The 6,201-nt window shown below is 33.8% G+C and overlaps 1 non-coding gene across 1 annotated transcript; it reads right to left on the bottom strand.

Moving 5' to 3' along the window:
* Window positions 1–1,597: 1,597 nt before the first annotated feature.
* On the bottom strand, window positions 1,598–1,671 carry Trnan-auu (transfer RNA asparagine (anticodon AUU)). The gene has a single exon. It is a non-coding gene; the product is annotated as a tRNA-Asn (tRNA).
* Window positions 1,672–6,201: the final 4,530 nt, after the last annotated feature.

The following is a 6,201-nucleotide window of genomic DNA, read 5'->3' as shown; positions in this document are numbered from 1 at the left end:
GGACACTTTCAGTAAAATTCGACATGTATATACATTTGATTAAAAGACTGCAATATACGTTAAGATATAAAATATAATTCTGACAAACGATACAGCATGTGTCCATTTTTAATTCATACAAAATGTATCACTCAGCTAATAACTCACTTCCAAAAGTTAAACTTAATACTTATCCCTGCGCTGAAAGATGTAAAATTCTCTAAGAAATTTTACTCGTCATGGAACCAAAGTAACATCTTTAAATTGCTTGAAAAAGTAAGAATGGATAAAAAGAATATTAAAACTTTGGAAACAAGAAACTTTCATTTACTTTTGTCATTTCAGCTATAAGGAGGTGCATTATGATATACAAAATATTATCCATATGTTGAATGCGGAACACAAACCACATATGGATCACTAAAGAAATTTTGAGCGCCGTTGCATGCAGTTATTTTGTATACAATCTGAAATTATGTTATTTAATTGATGTACAATCTGACGTTGTAACCTTTTTAATCTGATGTTATTTCATCTACCATCTGATGTCATTTCGTGTACAATTTGGTGGTTTATAAAAGTTGCCGTATCGAAATTGTCCACAAGAATAAAGCATTTCAAAATATTACATGAATTTTTAAGTATATGCTTTACATCTTTCTTAATAGAAAAAAACCCGTCGGCATCGTAATATAGTTACACAGATTTTGATTTTAGTTAATATTATGTTTTTATGACACCATTTCCTAACATAAAAAAATAATAATGTGTACTCTTTATGCCCCAAAGGGCTGCATATCAAAATCGCATCGTCCGTCTGTCTGTTCGTCTTTCTGCAATTCCCCAATAAAACAACATTCATGTTCGGACGATAACTTGGCACAAATGTCTTTCACATCATGATCATTTGTCGGGTCTAAGACCAATGTCGTCAAGGTCAGACTTATAGTTTGAAGGTTTACATTCTCACCATTAGAGTTTAAAGGTAAACACATTCGTGTCCGGACTGTAACTTTGTCATGCATGGAAGGATTTTTAAATAACATAGCCTATATACATACGATATGTCTACCATGTCAAGATGACGTGTCTTGTCCCTTCCTCCAAGGTCAAGGTCACACTTATAGTTTGAAGGTACTTATTCTCACAAGAAGAGTTTTAAGGCCGGACTGTAACTTTTCATGCATTAAAACATTTGAGAATACATTGACACAAATGTCTACCACATCAAGACAAAGTGTCTCGGTCAAGGCTCAAGTCACTACCGAAAGGGTCAAGGTCACATTTAGAGGTTGTGTCCGGACTGTAACTTTGCATTGAAGGACTTTGAAATAATTTACCTACCAAATCAAGGCAACGTAGGGCGTCCAAGATCAATGTCTATACCTCCAAGGTGAAGGTGGTAAGTTTGCTAAGAATAGCACTTTATTCACAAGAACAATATTAATTAAGCAATTTGTCACTTTTATTCTCTTTTCTTTTCATAAACCCTTTATGCAATACTTACGAAACCTTTTCGAGGCATTTGTCAATTTTGCATGACCAGCTCTTGTTTTTTAAAGATTTGAATAAAAAAGAACAACTATATAATGATTTTGGTTTTGAATAAAAGAACTTACGTCCCTGGGTGGGCTTGAACCACCAACCTTTCGGTTAATAGCCGAACGCGCTAACCGATTGCGCCACAGAGACGGACACTTTCATTCACCTGGTTAAACGTCTACAATAAACGTAAAGATATAAACTATAATTTTGACAAACGATACAGCATGTGTCCATTTTCACGCCCGTTTAACTCACGAGTGAAAAATGTCCATCGGTAAAAATGTTGTGAGCAACTTCCGTTCCTCGTTGTGAGCATCCATCTAGGACGTGTGACACGTTAAACAAGGTGATTTTTTCATAATTTTTGAAGATTACAGACATTTATGTAAAAATATCGGAATGCAGTTAGCTAGCGATGTGTTTTCCGAGTATGCACATGTAAAGATATTGCCTGTTGGTGGACAATTTGATGGAAATACCGTGCGACGCAGTCACTCGGGGTAGCTGGAAAACTGGAGAGAACTTCTCTCCGGACCATATTTAACATTGAAAACGTCGATTCTTGTGAAGTTTTGTGCATTCTTACCTAAAGCAGATGCCCACAAGTGTTCAGCGTAAATTATTACCTGAAAGTCTTCACAGAAACGAAGATATACGCTTTTTTGCTTTAATCCTCGTTGTGAGCACCATAACCTCGTTGTGAGTAAGACAAGCGCAGTGTGTGTCTGGTTTTTATATGTAATTCAGATGGTGAAAACATAATTTTTAATCTACCAAAGCAATTAAAACGTTTTTACACAGCAGCATTTCTTTGCAAGACGTTGCGCATACCCCGAAGGGAGGCATATTAGTTTTGAACTGTCCGTCCGTCAGTCCGTCAATCCGTCCGAAAACTTTAACATTGGCCATAACTTCCTTATTAGTAAACGGATTTGATTCATATTTGAACGCAACATCCCTTAGCACAAGACCTTCATACGGACCTGTATTTGTTACCTTGACCCCTGAATGGCCTTTACCTTGAAGGTCAAATTGTCCAAAACATTTAAGATTGTCCATAATGTCCTTATTAGTAAATCAATTTAATTCATATTTAGGCACAACACCTCTTTGGACAAGGCCTTCCAACTGACCTATATTCTTTTGACCTTGACCCCTGAATGACCTTCACCTTGAAGGTTAAATTGTCCAAAAACTTAAAAATTGGTCATAATTTCCTTATTAGTATACGAATTCTACTCATATTTGGACACAACACCCCTTCAGACAAGACCTTCAAACTGATCTGTATTTTTTTTACCTTGACCCCTGAATGACCTTCTAGAACATCCAAAAGCTTTAACATTGGTCATAACTTCTTTATTAGTAAGTGGAATTAATTCATATTTGGACACAATGCCCCTTTGGACAAGACCTTCCAACTGACCTATATTTATTTCACCTTGACCTTGAATGACCTTCACATTGAAGATCTAATTGTCAAAAAACAAATAATCTATCTGGTCTATAAATCAAAGGACATATATAGCACCACTTCGGGGGCATTGTCAACTTACCGTGACAGTTCTTGTTCTACACACTTTTGTCAGTCTTCAGCTCAGGATAAACACATGTATGTGTGTATCACACAGATTGTGAAATTGTTGAAATATTCATAAACTCCCCGTGATGTTCACTCGTGCCACACTATAGTATCCGAAATAAAATACCTGATTTATCTCCCCTGATTACTTATTCTGTTAATCTGATGACATGTGAATATGAAGAATAATTTTCAACATTTTAGTGATTGGACATGGGGTCGTTGCCCTGGCCTTAAAAAGATTAGAACTACTAGAAAAACTGTCAGTGATGCATAAAAATCAAAAGAAAAGTTTGGGTCATGGCTCTTGCAAAACATTCTTTTCAGTCAAACACACTGTAAAATCAGCTAACCCAAAATTGTACTAGTGGTGTAACACCTAAGAAGTCAAGAAGTTTTCTAGAAATGCCACAATTCCATGATGAAAATGCTATTTAAATGTCAAACACAGACTGTCATGAGCTTTCTAAAAAAGACAGTGCAACTAAAATCATGAAAAATGCTCTACAGAGCAAACAAACGCTGAGAACTATTTGAATCTGTTATTATTCGACTATCGTTTTTCGCGGAGGATTACTTATTTAGTGTGTTGTAACTTTTAAACACTACACAAGTATATTCTTAGCTTAATAGATAAATTAATGGTAAATATACCTACGATTTTGCAAATGTTTTGCTGTTTGTGCAAATGCTGGTGAACTAATAAGGGGAGGGAAATTATGTATTTAACTGCATCCAGTATACTTCGTGTTGCGAGTTATAAACATGCATGTATTTATCCTGAGCTTCATTCATGTTAGACTGGCCAAGTTATGTAGAAAAAGAAGAACTATTGCAAAAAAAAATATTGTGCAAAAAACGTTTTGATTGCTTTTGGTAGATTGAAAATTGTATTCTCACCATTTGAATTACATATTAAAATCAGACAAGCACTGCGCTTGTCTTGCTCACAACGAGGTTATGGTGCTCACAACGAGGATTAAAGCAAAAAAGGGTTTATCTTCGTTTCTATGAAGACTTTCAGATAATAATTTACGCTGAAGACTTGTTGGCATCTGTTTTAGGTTAAAATGCACAAAACTTCACAAGAATCGACGTTTTCAATGTTAAATTTGGTCCGGAGAGAAGTTCTCTCCAGTTTTCCAGCTACCCCGAGTGACTGCGTCGCACGGTATTTCCATCAAATTGTCCACCAACAGGCAATATCTTTACATGTGCATACTCGGAAAACACATCGCTAGCTAACTGCATTCCGATATTTTTACATAAATGTCTGTAATCTTCAAAAATTATGAAAAACACACCTTGTTTATCGTGTCACACGTCCTAGATGGGTGCTCACAACGAGGAACGGAAGTTGCTCACAACATTTTTACCGATGGACATTTTTCACTCGTTGTGAGTTAAACGGGCGTGATTTTTAATTTATACAAAATGTATCACTCTGTACAGCTTATAACTCACTTCCAAAAGTTAAACTGAATACTTATGTCTTCGCTGAAAGATGTAAAGTTCTCTAAGAAATTTACTCGTTCTGGGACCTGAGTAACAGCTATAAATTGTTTGGAAAAGTAAGAATGGATAAAAAGAATGTTAAAACTTTGGAAACAAGAAATGTTCATTTACTTTTGTCATTTCAGCTATGCGGAGGTACATTATGATATACAAAATATTATCCATAAATTATGTTGATTATGGAACACAGACCACATATGGATCACTAAATGAATTTTGACCGCGGTTCCATATAGTTATTTTGTATACAATCTGATATTATTTCGTTTACAACTTAATGTAATTTTAACATTTAACTTTGTGTACAATCTGGTGTTATTTTGTGTACAATCTGGTTTTTTTTATGTACAATATCTGGTGTTATTTTGTGTACAATCTGATGTTATTTTGTGTACAATCTGGTGTTATTTTGTGTACAATCTGGTGTTATTTTGTGTACAATCTGATGTTAGTTCCTCTGCAATCTAGTGTTGTTTTCTTTTCTTATACAATCTGACGTTATTTTGGAATCAAAGTAATGTTATTTTATATTTCAATCTGATGTTATTTTGTGTACAATCTGATGTTATTTTGTGTACAATCTGATGTTATTTTGTGTACAATCTGATGTTATTTGGTGTACAATCTGATGTTATTTGGTGTACAATCTGATGTAATTTGTGTACAATCTGATGTTATTTCATCTACCATCTGATATCAATTTCAATAGAATCTGATGTCATTTCGTGTACAATTTGGTGGTTTATAAAAGCTGCCGAATCGAAAATGTCCACAAGAATAAAGCATTTCAAAATGTCACATGAATTTTTAAGTTTATGCTTGACATCTTTCTTAATAGAAGAAAAAACAACGTCGGCATCGTAATATAATTACACACATTTTGATTTTCGTTATGAAATATATGTAATAAAAAAATAATATAATGGGTACTTTTTTCTTTTAAAGATTTGAATGAAAGAAGAATACAAATATGACCTGAGTTTAGAATAAAAGAATTGACAAAAAAATACAAACTTTGTTAAGAAAAGAAGATTGTTTATTTAATTTTGTCGTTTGAGTTATGTTAAGGTGTATTATGATATACAAACAAGTGTCCATATGTTGAATATAGTGCACAAATGATACAATATGAAGTGTTTCGTAAACTATTTCATTAAATAAACAATCTAATCTTATTTCGTATAAAATAGCGATATATCTTATACAGTAAACTTCTCCTACAGCAAAAACTGGTATACCGAATTTTTGGTTAGAAGGAACAATTAGTTTTAGCCCAAATCTTGCCCTTCCCTTTATGATATAAGAAAATGTTGTTATAGCGAACACTTTTTTACGGAATTATTGCTTATATGGAACTCATATTTTAGTCCCAGTTGACGAAAATGCACTAAAATAATAACATGTTTGCAACGGACTCCAAAAAAGGCCAACCTATTCATTGATTCAGTATTTCCCACGTTTGTTTTCATTGGCATGAATTAAGAGTTGAATAAATTTGCATCTTTTTCAGTAACAACTAATATACACGTATTTTTCTTTTACTAATTAAATTGCCTTTTTGCAATATGTCATTTATATTT

Source organism: Ruditapes philippinarum, unplaced genomic scaffold (genome assembly GCF_026571515.1).
Source record: "Ruditapes philippinarum isolate M1 unplaced genomic scaffold, ASM2657151v2 ctg4455_1_1_1_1, whole genome shotgun sequence".
Taxonomy (NCBI): domain Eukaryota; kingdom Metazoa; phylum Mollusca; class Bivalvia; order Venerida; family Veneridae; genus Ruditapes; species Ruditapes philippinarum.
This window is presented reverse-complemented; position numbering and strand designations above follow the sequence as displayed.